This window comes from Anarrhichthys ocellatus, unplaced genomic scaffold (genome assembly GCF_004355925.1).
Source record: "Anarrhichthys ocellatus isolate YVR2014 unplaced genomic scaffold, GSC_Weel_1.0 scaffold145, whole genome shotgun sequence".
In the NCBI taxonomy this organism is placed as follows: Eukaryota; Metazoa; Chordata; class Actinopteri; order Perciformes; family Anarhichadidae; genus Anarrhichthys; species Anarrhichthys ocellatus.
Window position 1 is genome coordinate 276,788 of NW_022280175.1, and position 17,825 is coordinate 294,612.

General features: G+C 44.3%; 1 pseudogene; it reads right to left on the reverse strand.

Moving 5' to 3' along the window:
* Positions 1 to 1,922: 1,922 nt before the first annotated feature.
* On the reverse strand, positions 1,923 to 3,932 carry LOC116400077 (uncharacterized; annotated as a pseudogene).
* Between the last annotated feature and the right edge of the window lie 13,893 nt (positions 3,933 to 17,825).

Here is a 17,825-nt window from a genome sequence, read left to right on the forward strand (position 1 = left end):
ACAGGTGTTCATTACCGCTGTGTTCCATCAGCTGCGCAGTCAGTGATTATTCCACTGATTCAGGGTCTGTAATGACTCCAGACTATATGGAGAAGATGGAAATCTAAGCTCAGTCAAACTTGTACCCTGAAGCTGCATGCTGTGCCATCTGTCTTTAAGTCATGCTACTCTGGCTTCAAACAGAATGAAAGGTGGTAGGCAGGTAATGGAACCTCGTTATCCGTTCAGTGTCAACTCCTCAAGTTTAACAACAGCTCTAACACCTCTGAACAGCTGGTTAGCTACCTAATGCGCTGCCATCCCATGTCCTGACCTTCACCACACACACACTGACTTCTACTGCTAATACACTGCTTTTTCTACTATCCATACCACTCATACAAATTTGGACACAATGCAATGATTGAATGCAATGTTGCATTGTTCTGTGTGCATTGACATTTGCATAAAATGCTGTTTTACCAATAGAGAGAAGTTTTACAGACACAGCTTGCATGTTAACACCAGAAACTCACATGTCGCACTCAGCTCTACAATAAGACCTCTACTCTGTAGTGGCTGGACAGCCACAGAGTCTTTACAGCACCAGTCACCACTTACCAGATTAAATTATTCATTATCCTCAACAATGTCAACATCATTGTGTCCAAATTTGTATGATTGTGGCCTGAGACCACTTTCACCTGTGAGACATGATGCCAGAGCACAGGTGAAAGTGGTCTCAGGCCACAATGGAATCAGATACAGCCAAGTGTAAATGCGATACACCGCCTCCTTCCTGTGGGTCGAAGGCGGATCTGGATCTTTATATTTCACTATAGGATCACGCTAATAGCAAGAAAGCTTTTGAATGATTTATTGCACTGTAGCGTAGGTTTCTCTCATAACTATTCAAATTACACATTGTCAATTATATTTTACTCAAAAATCATAAATCAAATCAAAACAGATAATTTCTTTCTAAATACAGAATTATACACAAAAATGTTCATTAAATCAAATAGACCACATGACCGAGTCCAGATATAGAAATCAAATGTCCAGAGTAATAAAAAGTAATGAAGACTCCAGGTAAATGTCAATAGTTTATGGCCAAGTGATAAGGTGTGAGTGGCATGCGTGTGTGAGTGTGTGTGTGTGTGTGTGTGTGTGTGTTGGGGGGTTGTAGTTCCGTTCCAAGCTAAGGGAATATATGGCAGTTCACTAACAAGGACCACGCCAATAACAGTATAAGTTTCGAGAGGTTTATTGCGTAATGGAATGATAGTTAGGTTTAGGAAGCGGAAGGGGTCGAGGGATGAAGGGATGTAGGGTAGGGGTAGAGTGATGAAGATATGTAGGGTAGGGATCGAGGTAGAGAGATGTAAGGTGGTAGGTTATGGATAGAGGTAGAGGGATGAAGGGATGTGATGGGGGACCGTTCGTGTCTGGCGGCTGGTGGGAACGGAGACTGTTGGGTGGGGCCATCTCTTAGGAGGCTCTGACGGTGCAGAGTCCTCAAAGATAGCTCCATGAGGACAGATGCCGGTGAGCGTTTCTGATGTCGTTCAGGTTGAAGCAGATGTAGGAAAGGTACACGGTGGAAGACCAGCGACCAAGAATCTTAATGATGTGGTCTGGAATTCCTTGACTCGAGGCGGCTGAGGCGGCACCGATGCGGAATGAATGACCGGAGTAAAACTCGGGGGGGTATTCCTGATCTGGCTCATATATAGCGGAAGTGGTGGTGGAACCAGGACCGCATGGCCCCGTTGCCTGTTTCGGTGATGAAAAGGGGATCTTGCGGAGAAGTTTGGCCGGCTATCCTTGAGATTAAGTAATTGCGGATGGGTTCATACGGACCCAGGTATGTGTCTAGGCGGAAGAGGTAGATAGGCTGAGGCGGACCGAACTGGTTGGTCTTGCTGCGTTTGAGGCGATAAATGACTGTGTCAGGAGGATGAATTGAGATGTCGGACATGGTGGCATGTCGTGACGGATTGTGGTCGGAGTTCGAGGCGGTGAAGGAAGCATAAGAAAGCCAGCAAGAACATGGACTCGAGTACTTTGTCCGTGAAGGGAGAGAGGTAGCCTGAGCGGAGAGTATGGATGCAGCGGGTGAGAAGGTCCGAGGTGAGGGGCAGACGTTTAGGCATAGTCCGTGGTTCGGCTTTACGGAGACCTTTGAGTAACATCGCTAAATGCGAGTGGGTGGAGGCTGGGAACGGCGTTCCTGAGGACAGTTTTGTGAAAAAGTTAATTCCGCTTATGTATACCCATATAGTGGAGGACTTTATCTTAAGGAGGGAATGGGCAAATGTAATGAAGCTTGTGAGGGTAAGGATGTCGAGTGATGGGAAGGGAAGGTTAAAAGAGGCGTGGAAAGCTTTGAAGCGTTTCCATCCGGTGAAGTACGACGAGAGTGTTTGAGGATGGTATCTTGAGAGGCGGAGATTAGGTGTACCAGTTGCGGGGTCAGTTGAAGATGGTGGCTGAAAACTGTGGGACCGGAGTCGGCAGAGGGTCTGAGGTTGGTGCTAATCGTCTGAATTTCTGGAATGAGAAACGGGAGAGTGAATCAGCGATGGAGTTGTAGTGACCTGGGATGTGGGAGGCTCGGATGAAGAACTGGTGCTGGGCTGAAACCAAGGTTAGTCTCCGCATGAACATCATTATGTCTAGACAATGTGACTGTCCTTTATTGATGATGTCTACGATGGCGCTGTTGTCCGAGTAGACGGCAATGGTCTTTGTTGACCATTCATGCCCCCAAAGAATGGCTCCTACGACTATTAGATACATTTCGGAGATTGCGGAGGAAGGAGTAAGGGATGAGAATTCTGGCGGCCATGCGGCTGAGAACCACTTGTTGCCATAGAGGCCGCCAAAACCGATTGAGGGTGCTGCGTCTGTGTACAGCTGGATGTCTTCCAGCTTGGTGATGTGCTCGTCGTAGAAGAAAGAGATGCCATTCCAAGAGGAACTGGTGCCATAGCTTTAGCTCTGTCTTGCAAACTTTGTCGAGTGTGACGTGGTCATGGAGCTTTGTGACAGAGGAGGCGACTGAAAGGAGGAGTGACAAGAAAGATCGGCCTTGGGGGATGATGCGGATGGCGTAGTTGAGGTGGCCTAAAAGCGAGACGAGTTGGTGTTTGGTGCATTCGGGGGCCAGGAGGAAATTAGAGATGATTTTCGGTAGGTAGGGATGCTTGGAGTGAGACGGAGTCCAGGGTGATGCCGAAGAATTCCAGGGATGTACTGGGACCTGCGGTTTTCTCTGCGGAGAGGGGAACACTGAGTTCCTGGAACACGGGGGGAGAGGAAGGTGGCGTGACGGTGAGGAAGTCGTCTAGGTGGTGGATGACGTAGGGGAGTTTATGGACGTTGATCAGGATCCAGCAGAGTGCTTCGGAAGGGCAATCGAAACTTTTTGGGCTGCTCTTACACCTGAAAGTCAGGCGCACCAAGAAGTAATAAGCACCCTTCCAGAGGACACCGAAAAGGGGCCAGTAGTCGGGGTGGATGGGAAGTACTTTAAAGGCACTTGTGATGTCTGCTTTAGACAACCAGGCTCCTGGACCAGCAAGGCGAATGAGGGATGCGGCGTGGTCGATAGTGGTGTACTGCATGGAGTAGTCCGGGCTGGGGATTAGGCTGTTTATGCTTGGAACTGTGGAGCCGTGAGGGGAAGAGAGGTCTATAATTAATCTCTTTTTGCCTGAATATTTTCTAGTAGCGATGCTGATTGGACTGATTCTAAATATAGGGAAAGGTGGGCTAGTGAATGGGCCTATCATATATGCGTCTTTGACTTCCTGAGCCAGGAGCTTGTCGACTGTGTGGGGTTCGGAGATGGCTGATTCAATTCAATTTATTTTTTATAGCCCAAAAATCACGATTCACAAATTGCCTCAGAGGGCATTACAATCTGTACAGGCATGAAATCCTCTATCCCAGACCCTCCCATTGGTGCAGGAAAAACTCCATCAAAAAAGTATTTAACGGGGAGGAAAAAAGAAAAGGAAGAAACCTTCGGTAGAGCAACAGAGGAGGGATCCCTCTCCCAGGATGGACAGAAGTGCAATAGATGTCATGTGTACATAATGAACAATCTACCAGAGTTACGACCCGTTCAATGCATATGATGTAAATGATTTGTATAGTTAAAATAGTAAGTAGAATATTGATCGAAAAATTACAACTACTAATAATACCAGCAGCAGTGGATATAGTAGAATAATAATGATAATTAAAGCTGCGAGCAGCATTGATCGGGCCCTCGCAACTTCACGCACGTCGAGGGTACTAGCAGGACTCTGGCCATGCATTTCTGTGACCATCATACACTGCGTGCACGAGTGAGATGATATTTCCTGCGTCGACCAGCAGCGTAGCAAGATCATGTTGCCAGGTCTTAAGCCTCAAATGTTTTGAGTGTACATCCGATACAATCATAAATGTAAGCCTGTTAACATCATTAAGAAAATAAGTGTGTGAATGTGCTTCAGGGTTTGTAACATAACAGACTGTCAGTTTACTGGGATGGGGTTCAACTCCCTGCAGTGTCCTGCTGATTGTATTTGGACTTATATGAAAGTTAACAAAACAGTAGTGCCATTTGCTGTTACTTGAACACTTTAATTTAACACTGTTTTCATTTTAAGTTCTTCTGTAACTTTAGATTGTAGTGTGAAGCATTCATTGTAACGTTTAACCTGATTGTCATGAAGAAGCTCTGGACAGATCATTTATACTAATGCCCACTGACATGGTTTGAAAATCCACTGTTATCTAACTTTTGCTCTCCAAGCATCTTAGTTTGCACATATTTAGATTAGAGAAGTCTTTTTCTCATGGTGTGCCCACAAACCCTTTCAATAAGTTCAGTGTTTGGGCCGCTGTAATTATAGAATCCTGCTTACGTCCGTGCTTATCAGTAGGTGGCGCTATGACTGAGTTAATATTGGCATGCAGAAGTCCTAAAGCCATGACAGTCAACAAGCATGTCAAGTTTCGGACAGTTTTGACAAAGTACAGTCGAGTTACAACAGCTTGATGGATGATGGTGAACCATGTAAAATGGCCGTCACACCATATCCACGTCGTTCGATAAAACCTAAAGCTTTTAGTAACTTTTAATCGCTAAGGTCTTTACATTGTTCTGACCAAATTCTAAGCTGATCGGATTAATTCCCTAAGAGGAGTTCGTAGTACAGCACCTGGAAATGGAAAAAAAACACGAGAAATTCAAAATGGCTGACTTCCGGTTGGGTTTAGAGCATGGTCCAAAGAGACTTTATTTTAAGTCCACATGTGATACATGTGCCTACCAAATTTTGTAAATCTATGTGAAACGTACAGCGAGGGCTGCGTCGTTGAAATTTTGTAGGGGGCGCTATTGAGCCGATTTGCCACTCTGAACCAATAAAATCATATTATATAACTACATTTTGGGCTTTAAATGTGTATGCCAAGTTTGCTTATGTTTCGAGCATGTCTAGCCTCTCAAAAACACCTTCATTTTTCATGGTGAAGAATGCGTTGCCACGGCAACAGCTTTTCACGAAACAACAAGCTTTGAGTAACTTTTCATCACAAAGGTCTTTAGACTGTACCGACCAAATTTGAAGTTGATCTGATTAATTCCCTAGGAGGAGTTCGTTAAAGTCCAGCGCCTGGAAATGACAAAAACGACACTAGAAATTCATAAAAAATTCAAAATGGCTGACTTCCGGTTGGGTTTAGAGCATGGCCTCAAGAGACTTTTATTTAAGTCTATATGTGATACATGTTCCTACCAAATTTCATACATCTAGGTCAAACATACTGCGAGGGCTACTTCGTCGAAATTTTGTAGGGGGCGCTATTAAGCCGATTTGCCACTCTGAACCAATAAAATCATATTTTATAACTACATTTCGGGCTTGTAATCTGCTTGCCAAGTTTGCTTATGTTTCAAGCATTTTTAGCCTCTCAAAATGACCTTCGTTGTTAACGGCGAAGACTGCATCGCCACGGCAACGGCGTTTGACAAAACATCAAAAGCTTCATGAACTGGTATTGTGAACTTCTTACATTTGTGTGGAAGTAATTTGTTGATTTGATTTACCTACTAAGAGAAACAAGCCAAAGTATAATGACTTTAACTTCCTGTTACGAGTAGGTGGCGCTATGACTATGATTCAAAATTGGCCTTCAGGCCGGGAGTCTAATCAAACATGTGCAATCTGGTAAAGATCTGATGATGTGGAGTCGAGTTACATCAGTTTATTCGTTCATGGCGAAGGATCGAAATTCGCCGAGCCGCCACGTCGCCGCCCTTCAACAACTTCTTACAATTTTCACAATGAAGCATTATCAAGGTCTTAAGGCTGTTCTGACAACATTTTAGAGGGATCTGATTAATCTGTGAGGAGCAGGATGTCAAAGTACACAACTTACAACGTCCAGTTGCCACTAGGTGGCGCTATTACTATGATTCGATGTTATCACATAGATGTGTTCCGGGTCAGGATGTTATGACATATGAGGGATTTGGAGCAGATTCGACAATGTACAGCCGAGTTACAACAACTTCCTGTTTCATGGCGAATGGTGTTTTTTTGACGCCACGCCACGGACACATAGTTCGATAACTTTTTGATCTTTGAGTAACTTTTCACTGCCAAGGTCTCAAGAGCATACTGACCGAATCTGAAGTCAAATCTCTGGGAGGAGTTCGTTAAAGTATGACGCCTTGAAATGGTCAAAAAACGTCATAAAAGTCAAAATGACCGACTTCCTGTTTGGTTTAATGAAAAACTCCAAGAGGATTTTTTGTGCGTCTCATCACGTTCCACATACCTACCAAATTTCATACAGCTAGGTGAAACCCGATGTTGGGGCTACTCAATAGGGGGCGCTATCGAGCCAATATTTCATATCGCAGTTGGACACCCCAATCAGACTGCAATTTTCACAAATTCTGGCTTGCGTGCCAAATTTCGACATTTTCCCAGTATGCCAAGCACCTCCTTTTTGCGACGAAACACTAAGAATAAGAATAATAATAAACAATCAAATAACAATAGGTCCTCCGCTCCGACTACTTCGGTGCTCGGGCCCTAATAATCGAATAACAATAGGTCCTCCGCTCCGACTACGTCGGTGCTCGGGCCCTAATAAAAGAAGTAATGGTATCAGCAATTGTAATAGCGATGAGAGTACTAATAATAATGAAAGTAGTGGTTGGTGTCAGGCAGGACCACGGTCCCAGATATAATCGCAATCTACGGAAACCTGGGAGGCAAGAAAACCGAAAGAAGCAAAGTTAGTAATGTGTATTAATGGGACATGAATTCGTACGGGTGGGGTGAAGGGTCGCGGGACGAAGGGATGTAGGGGTTAGGGTTGCGGGATGAAGAGATGTAGGGGGAACGTCAGTTTTATTACACTATTTTTACATGGGGCTTGACGCCGAATTGACACTTATTTGACACAATGACGATGTTTTTGCGTTTTGGCCTACTTTGTGTCAAACCGAAGGAGAGTAAAAGTGTCTTTTGGGTGACATTGTGTACCGAACCTAAAAAACCAGTGGGGGCGCTCTTTACCAACTTTTCGCACCGAATGCACCGAATGTATTATGGCATGTTTAATGCGTTTTGGGGACGACTTTCAATGGCAAACATGGAAACAGGTGGGTTAAGTGTTGGATGGGGCGATTTATGCTTTCCGAGTTGAAAACATGGAAACTGATGGGAATGGGTGGGGCAAGTGCCGAATGGGGCGATTTATGCTTTTCGAGTTGAAAACATGGAAACGGATCGGCTATCACAGTCTTGGGCTGCCAATATGGCAGCTCAAGACTGGACAAACACATCGTCCAGGGACATCCCGAGTTGTCCCCAAGCCAACTCAAAGTGCAGCTGGACGTTGTCAGAAGATCGGCCACCGTCAAACTGTTGGCCAAGTTGAGAGCAACCAACCCTGTCATCCCAATGATAACAGGGCTGGACCTGCAGGAGCAGGAAGAGGAGGAGGAAAACAATCGAGAGCAGGAGATGGCCGAGGAGTCGGATGAGCCCACCTGCAACAATCCTCAGTGCCAGGCAGGACAGACGCGCCTGAGGAAGGCGACGCAGAGCCTGCTCAAGGTGGAGACCGAGTTGGCTAAGTCGCTGAAAAAAACTCTGCCGCTATACACGAGTAAAAAAGGTGAGTGCGGCTGGCTGGATGGTGAGAAGCATCATACTGGTTGTCAAAATAATAATAATAACTAGACCCTCTGTATTTCTGTTTTTGTTCTTTCTCAGCCAAAGCCAGGGGTAGCTGACATTGCAGATCCGCAGGAGGTTCTGGTGGGAGGTGATGTTTGTGATGGAAGTGACATAAGTGACGGAAGTGAAGAGGCCTGGCCAAGCGGGGTGCCACGGCCAGGACCAGTGGCCGCAAGCCCAGAGAGGCCCGAGGCCGAGCCTGAAGCCCCCATTACAGCCATTGTCAAAGCGTTGCAGGGAAGTGGGAGAAGCCCGGGAATGCGTCATCTTAAACTCCCCAAGTCTATTGGTAATAAGGAAAAGTACACTGTGTGAGTTTGTGTGTGTGGTTTAAGATCATATTTCAATGTTTAATCATTTCGAATTTCTATTCACAGCCGAATACCTTGAAACTTATCAGAATTCCACGGCGGGAACGGCTCCTCAGCAAAGCAGATGGAAAATGCTTCATCCAAGTCAAGCAGAGTGAGGTTGGTCCACTATTACCTGGCTGAGGGAAAGTATGAACTATCAAACTGGCTCTTCGTGGATGACATCCCGGGGATACAGAGGTAATTGTTGTTTTCCCATGCAAATGGAGTAGTAATGAAGCAAGATTGATGTGAACAGTGAATAAATTGCTGTTTCTTTCTGCAGATATGCCGCACACCTTCAGAAGACGGGGAAGAAGATCACGACGGCTAACTTCTACTTAAGAAATATACTACAATTCTTCCTGTATCTCCAGGAGACCCCGCCCCCCTACTCCAGGCTGTCAAAGGTACAGATAACAGCCATAGTGAGGGCCATACGTTCGGCACTAAGAAACATCAATAAGCCGGTGGTGATTCACCAGCTGAGTGTCAAAAGAAACAAGATGAGTCGGCTCATCTCCAGGGCCAGCCTGCGACAGTGCCAGCAACTGGCCAAAGACCGTTGTGGTGGCTGGGCACAACTGCAGAGGGGACAGAGTGGTTCAGGGAACGGTGCTGTGAAGAGGTTTGATTAGCCGCAGCTGAAACGGGTCCTTGATGGTCGCTCTCCCTATATAAGCAGTAGTAGGGACGGAGGCACGAGAGAGGAGTAAGCAGGAGACAGGAGCTGACAGGGCGACGGGCAGGACGAGAGACGATCCTGACGGATGCATGTACGGCGGTGCGCTCGGGGGCACGGCAGGAGAGCGCACGGCCGAGAGCATCCTGAACTGCATGAGTAAATAAAGAACAGTACGAAAATGCTATTTGAGTGTGTGCTGACGTCTTTGTGCCGACAGGATCCACGGCGGTAACAATAACCTGTTACAACCGTATCCCGGGGCTACTGGGTAAGACAGATTGCATATCTCAATGCGCAATTCAAAGATATAGATGAAAATAAACCTGTTTCTCTCTCCAAGGTGCTCAAGGTGCTTTTTTATCTTCTCTCTTTTTTCCCCTGTCCTCTTTTCAGAACGAATGGAGAAGGAGGACAACCCGGCAATAAGGTACACCTTTTATGGGTACTTTTCGGCCTTGGTCGCCTCCATCTATGGCCACCGCCCGGGGGTGCTGACGAATATGACCGTGGATGAGGTCGAGGCGGCCAAGGCCGATAGAGCCACCGGCACAGAGGGTTACGTCGTCTGTGTAAGTACCAGGTTCTACACTGAAGTGCCTCATCGACTGTGTTTTATTTTAAGTGCTTGATGTTGTTTTCTGTGTATTGCAGGTCAACAATCATAAGACTAACCGCAAATTCGGTGCTGCCCAAATATACTTTACTGACCAGGAGTTCAGCTGGTTGGAGAAGTGGGTGGAGCTGAGGGCCCTCTCCAAGCCAACTCACAATCGTGTTCTCATTACAGCCGGCTAAGGGACGGTAAAAAACTTGGTTCGCTATATGCAAACCTCATGGGTGGATATACATTTACGGATATTCGGACAGCGGTGTCCGGACATGTAAGTTCATTTTTTCAGTCACTCTCCCCTTGGTGCTTTATTACAATAACACTTGGCTGGCTTTACTAACAAGTACAAACATTTTGTGCTCCTCTTTTTTACTGTTCAGGCAAAGACTTCCACCACTCTGATGTGAGAAGGGAGATTGCCACGTTCATGTGTCACGACACATCGACTGTTGACCGTTTTTATTCCCTGTCGCTGTCCAGGCCAGGGACATCAGGAGCCAGTTTGAGGCAATCATAGCCTCCTCTCCTGCCAACACCACCACCAGCAAACCTGCCCCAACCACCAGCGGCGGCGGATCACCTGCACTCTCCGTCTCCCCCAAAAAGACGTCAAAGAGAAAGGCGACAACGCTGGAGGACGACACCACCGACAGCGAGTCCGACGCTGGTGTCGTCTACCAAGAGTCGGGCAGCTCTGGAATCGATGCGGAGATTCAAGAAATGGAGGAGAAGGAGTTCACGCAAATGGTTGACTGTGTAAGTGAAGATATTTTCTTTAAAGTACATGACAGTGGTGTGAAAACAAAACCTCCAATGATACAATATGTTTTTCTTTGTGCTTCCTCAGCGGACTCCGGATAAGGAGAAGAGAAGGCCCCAGCTGGAACAAAGGATGGCAATGGTGAGGCTGAGCCCCCTGATTGTGTCTGCGGCCAAGGCTTGCTCCCGCAGGGCTATCCGAAAAACAAGGGCGGCGATGGCTCGCACAAAAAAATAAACATGGACACACACACACACAAATTGTTCTGATTGTTCTTATAATAATGTTGTTAAACTGTGATTGATTGTTGTTCTTTTAACCTACACACACAAACAAACACACACACACCACACATTTTTCTGATTGTTATTATTGTTATTATGTCATGTTTGATCATTTTAGTAAAATAAGTATATATTTTACTCCCATCAATCACTGTCCTCCTGCTTATTCACACAAATAAGGTATTAAATGAAAATGGCAGCAATTGTCCCAAAAAGCATTGGGGAAACCCGGGACAATTTGTGCCGTTTGGGTTGGGATTTTTGGCTGAAACGAGAGCCTAATCAAATGTAGTTGAAATGACACTTTTTGAGTTATAAGGGAATTTTTTTCCCTTATAATTGTAAAAAAGGGAGCATTTAAGGTGGGATGGGTAATGGTAGTGGGGTTAGGAGTGGAGAAAGAGAAGGGAGGGGGACAGAAGAAACGAAAAACAACAACATTTTTTTGACCATTGACCAGTGTCATTGGCTACTGTGGCTCGGGGTTGGAGCGGGTCGTCCTCAAATCAGAGGATCGTCTGTTAGGTCCCTGGCTCCGCCGTTCCACCTTGATACATCCCTGGGCCGTAGCTGCGCCATTTACCTACCTGTTCCCTGTTGTCGGAGTGGTCTGTGCAGCTGAGGTACATAGCTGGTGTCTAGGTGGAAGGAGTTGGCTGAAGTTGGCCGAGGTGGGTAGGACTTGAAAGGCAGAAGTAAGAGAAAAGAAAAGGATGCTAGGATGAATATGCCTAGGTTAATAGTATAGTCTGGGGAAAACAAATTGCAAGGTGAGATGTCTCTGGGACAGCGGGAGCTAGAAGTGGGTGGGATACGACCTGGCCCTCTGAACGGACTGATGTGGATGGCTGGGCTTTTCCGGCCGTGGGATGCGTCACGACGTCATCGGCGCTGCAGTTTTGCTTTTTTTATTAGACTGATATAAAGGAATGTTGCGTTGGATGATTGCATTATTCGGTCGAGAGACTGTCCACTCGGAAAAGTGGGATATGTAGTGACTGTCGGAGCGTTGGAATGGTCGTTTGAGCGCCTGGAACTCCGGCGTGGGGGACGACGAAGTCGGGTCCTCCCCCCAGGGCTGTTGGAAGGCGGGGGCTGACGACTTCAGAGTTGACGGAGAATGGATACCGAGAGCCGCGGGGAACGTGGATGGCTTAACGCAGCCAAGGTTGCTGGCGACGAAGGAGGGAGCTCCGGGACATGGCTGTCATCCGGAAGGAAGAGAAAGATCCTTTGTGCAAGGAAAGCGGTTTAAGATTTTGCTCGTCTGTCGCACATTGTGTTGAAGCTGAGTCGAAGAGGAAGTCACTGGAACAGTTCTGAAATATTTTTTGGGGAGGAAATGACATATATTTGGGGCGTGGTCCTTGTTCCCGAACCAAGTTATAAAACTCAATATAAATTGACACACACACACCAACCAACATAGCCTGGCTGATTCAGGTTGCCTCTGTGACAACAGGATTACCTGTGACAGCGTGTGTGTGTGTATTACTGTGCTTGCATTGTAGCATGAAAGTTACCATTTCAAGATTCTATCAAGGAAGAGAATAGTCAAGACATCGGAGGACAGATGCACACTTCTTTCTGGTTGTGTGCTCTGCTGCAGAAAGCCATGTTTTGGAGCAGACTAATTTCCCTAGATATGAAGGAAGGGCAGGGTTTCTCAATCTTGTCTGGCCTGTAACCATATTTGAATAAACCAAGCTGTAATGATTCCAGAAATGTCAGGTCAAGTTGCCATGTGAGTGTGACAGTTCATTCTTAAACTTGCACAATGTTTCTTAAGATTAAGTTGTCATGGAGATGGCGTAGTTGGACCAACTAAGGTTACAAATCTTATCACAATCGATAAAGTTCCAATATATGTAATAAAATTAGCATTTAGAGTACATCCACTCATATCAATATCTTGGTTTTAATCTTTATTAATAGGAATTTTTCACTCTCTGAATCAGCTGGCAGGGCTTTAGGTGGAGTCATTGCTAAAACTACATTTGTAGAAATTGATTTCTACATGTACATTAAAACTCTACCATGGCCGTGTCTGCTTCGTGTCAGATTGTGCTGCTGGAATTTGAAACAAAAATGTGAAATGTTTTGAAAAATTTGTATGAAGGAGAATCTTAAACATTTTCCGGAATTTTGAAAAGTAGTGCTTCAACATTCGAAAAATAAGATTTGAAAGTCTGAAATAGTTAATTCTGAGTGACAATGGTAGCAGTTTAATGTTTCAGTGTTACAAATCCTCTTTTTTCATCTTTAACTTTCTTGTATTGCTATTTGTTGTATTCTATAAACTTTGACGTGCTTAATGTGAAATTTTAAACAGCTAACTAACTCTGTCTGTCAAATAACCGCAGTGACGTGAACAGACAATAATTGCCTCTGAAATCCAGTGGAGTAGAAGAAAAAAGCAGGCTAAAAGGATAATTCTCAAGTACAAGTACCTTCAAAATTGTACATAGGTAGAGTACTTGAGCAAATGTACTTAGTGACTTCCACCGCTGTCCATTCTGAAAAAAAAAATGACATTGGTCCCATTTGTTCTTTGGTTGTTTAGTCAAACAACCAAATAACTTATACAAATATACAAATAACTTATACAATTAGGAAGAAGCCCAAATGGACTAAACATAATGTGAAACTAATATGAATTGACACTGAAATAATGCGTTCAAGTAATGCTTGCTACACATTCTGCAGGTAGTCAGGATAAATATCCTGTCCGTTCAAGGTTTTACACCTCAGTATGAGCCAGGAGACAGGAAGTTAGCCTGCTAATTATGAATTCCTTTCTACTTATTTAAACATTTCTGTCAGCATTCTGAATCGGAAAAAAGTGTGACAGAAAAATAAATCTTCCATTAAAAGTGCAACAAATACGAGCATGACAATTTGCTGGCCTAAAAGCATTACTACCAGCAACCACCCCTTTCAGACATGACAGATCAACAAGCACTTCAAAAATGTTCTTGTGTCTTATGCTGCGTTAACACCAAACGCGTCGCAAATTATTCGCGCGAGTGGATTACATACAAAGTCTATGAACAGAGACTGTCGCGGCACGAATCTGCGATGGCGCATCGCGATGGACGCGAATTTGCGGCGCGATGGACGCGAATCCGCGTCAAACGTGAAATCGCCCCGACGCGTGAGTTGAAATTTTTCAACTTCTGCGAAATATTCGTGTTACGCCCCGGCGCGATAGCCTATCAGTGTTGAGTTGCTCCCCCTATTATCAGTGACGTCCTGCCGTTGTTGAATCAGGAAATAAATACTGTAGCCGTCTGTGTTCACCCAGAGCTCTACGATACCTCATATCAATAGAGACCGGACCAAACTATGTGTATACATGTGTTTTCATACAACTGTAGTAAATAGCGACCTGTGGCTCGCTAGACACAGTGAACACAGCTCGATAAAATCCATGGAGCTCCTCTGGACAATATTATGAACCCAGACATGGCGGCGTTTAGTTTCCCGGGATATCTGTGACTTCCACAACACATATTAAGCAGAAATGGAGGTTATTTTTTTCATTGTTAATGGCGGACAGTTGAACGGCTTTCAGGGCGATAAGCCCCGCCCCCTCTCCGGCACGTCCAGCGCGATTCACGCGAATGAACACTTGGTGCCCGGTGTTTTGACCGGCGGCGCGATGGACGCGAATATGCAGTGTTGTTAACTTCCAACAACACACCTGTGTCCAGTCCCTCTCAGCCCGCCCTCTTTCATTTACAGCAGACAGTATAGCACAGTGTAATTAGATCAGATAGTAAAGAGCTGACACTAGCAGTCTGTGCGTCGTTATGAGATCCGCGCGCACACACACACACACACACACACACACACACACACACACAGGACATCGAAGCTATTATAAGAGGTGAAGCATTTAAAAATCATGCACCTACCTGCATACTGTGTAACTGCCTGCTTAACTTCCACTCCACTTAACAGGTGTGATGTTGAGTAAGGTTACAATATGCAGGTGTTCTGCACTCTCCAGCAACGTCTCACACCAAACACTTAAAAATATAACATTTCTAGTTACATTTCTAGAAGCAGGTGTGGCACTGTGGCGCCTAGTGTGGTGTATCAGTGTGAAGCTGATGCTATGAGCTGTTAAACGATTCAGCATACTAACACACAGTACCTTCACCGCATACTGTAAAACATTTCAGGTCAGTTAAACTTGGAAATGAAAATTCACCTACTGCCTTGAAAATGCAAGTTAACTCAACTTGAAGATTGCATTCGATTCAACTCAGAAATTAAAGTTCATTAAGTTGATTTAACTACAATGTTCTACTTGTCTTAACATTGGTTTTTAAGTTGTCAGAGTTGATTGAACCTTTTGTAACTTGTTTAAATTTGATACAGCTAGTTAGAAAAATATTACTCGAGACCTTGGTGAAAATCATTAAACAGGACATTTATTCTTGCAAGAAGGAAACAGAGTTGAAACACAAACAGGTTATGCATCAAGGCTGCTCAATGGTCTGTCTCTGAGTCTCTCACATACTATATACTGAGGATAACACACAAGTGCGTTGGAACAGAATGATTTGCATAAAGTCTGGACATCATTTGGACCCGTTTCTTTGATAATTCGTTCTGTCAAGGGTCATTTTATCCTAATCTCGGAAGACGTCATGGTTGCAAATCAGCCTACGTATAAACTGCCGTGAACACAACAGATTTACTATCAACCCTTGACGCCCGGTCACAAGTAAACAAACAGATGAGATTAAGAAAGACAACTAAGACACTTAATGAAGAAGACAGCTGAGAAAGCTTGTGTGAAGATTGGTTCATAGGATACAGACTTTATGGAACCAGCTGCTTAGATTACAGTGGCTAAACAAAAACATTATTTAAGTTTTTCCAACACTAGTTAAAACAGAATTGTTTTAACTTATCAGTTCAAGAAAATGTCCTTACCGAGTCGAAATAACACATTTCTGCATTATTGTAACTCAGTTTTATGTTAAAATAACTTAACCATGTGTATACAACTGACTATTTCAAGTTAAGAGGATTTAATTCCAAATTATTTTCAACTTACATTTAAATGTTAACGACTGAGAATTGCAAGTTTGCTTGCTTTATCAAAAAAATCACCCAGAATTCCTACTTTCACAGACTGACACAGACTGACAGAAGGTGGGCTTGTACAGTGACAAATGTGCGATAATTACATCAGATACTGACACACCTTAAACATTCCTCTACATAAAAACAATGTTTTAACTAGTGCTGGGCAAGTTAACGCATTATTATCGCGTTAACACATTCATTAATTAACGCTGACAATTATTTTATCACGCGTTACACAGTTTTTTAAAATTTATTATTAAGCGGACATTTTTAATACAAGAACTGGGCAGCGAGCGGTGAACAGCTGTTTGTGTGGCGTCACTTCCTGCTGCTACTGCCGCCCCCCCTTAACTCCGTCAGTCCCTTCTGTCTCACACACACGCGTGCGATCGTCTCCTTACAGGATCAAACATGACAATATCAAAATGCATATTATTTTAACACATGGGCCCCTCATGTTGACTAGTGTTGAGGTAAGAGGGACAGATGGGCAGTGGTTGTATGAGGCACAATATGAGATAATGAATACAGGTTAATAACACTCAAAAAGCAGATGAGTGGGAATAATGGGAAAAGAGAAAGATCGAGACAGGTCAGGTGTGGTTGTGCAGAGGCAAAATGTTGGATATTGAGAATTTCATACAATACACTAAAACTTCCACATCTATAAGATTTCTTAACCAAAATTATTGTTTTCGTTATGAAATTTAGTGCCTCAAAAAAGGTTTTACATGTTTTCGGTCAGGAACACTCGTCATAGATTTTTATCTATTTATTGCAACAAATGAAAATACAGTTATACTTGGCACTGGTGGCTACGGTCTTAAAATGCTCTCTGGATTAGCCAAGTAGCTAGTAAGCCAAAACACGGAGAACCATGCATAAACCCCCGAAACAACGGAACCCAAACGCCAATTCTGGTACAACATCCATGCTAAGCATCACCTGGACTATGAAAAATCAACATGTAGACAGTTACTTTATTAATTTATTTAATATTTTCGCTGCAGCAGCATTTATACATACAGGTAAGCAATAAAAATAGCCGACTGATGCGGAATGAGTGAGAAGTATATTGCTGAGGAGGGGAGTACACATCGTTTGCTGAGGAGACTGAGTCGGGTTGTGAACTAAGGGCTTGACATGGCTTTTCCTTGTTGGTCAGAAACAAGGGTTCGTCTTGCCTCGCACCAGGACGTCGTTGCAGGTACCGGGTTATAGAAGATAGACAGGACAGGACTGTTGGTTATTGAGATAACAGTCAAACCTTTACCATCACTATCAGTTGTTGGATGTTTAAGTTAGATGACTTAATGTAAACAGTCAATGGTGAGATCAGAAATTGTAAGATGATGCAAAGGATCGAAGAGTCATGATTTTGTTTGATTTAATTTACATTATTTATCAATCATTTTCTCCAGTAGAGAAAAGAGCCTGTCCATTCTTTCCCTGCTCTCCTGCGCTCTTCTCTCCTCTGCCTCCCTCTGCAACCTCATATCTTCTCTCATCCTTTTGCTCTCCCTTTCTCTTTCCTTTTCTTGTCTGGCTTGGCCCTGGCTGACCTCATCCATGAGGACAAACCACGGCCAAGTTGCAGCAGTGGGTTTCCCACTCACTCCCTCTCCTGACCCTGGATACTTGCAATCCTAATTCAGAGGACAATCAACAACAGCAGCGAAATTAATGTCGGCAAACGTGTTAATTAACTTGTAGTAACTCATATGCACATACTTTATACTTTTTCTTGTCCCATTTGTTTTTTGCCTGCAAGGGACTCACCCTCCCCTGCAGGCACA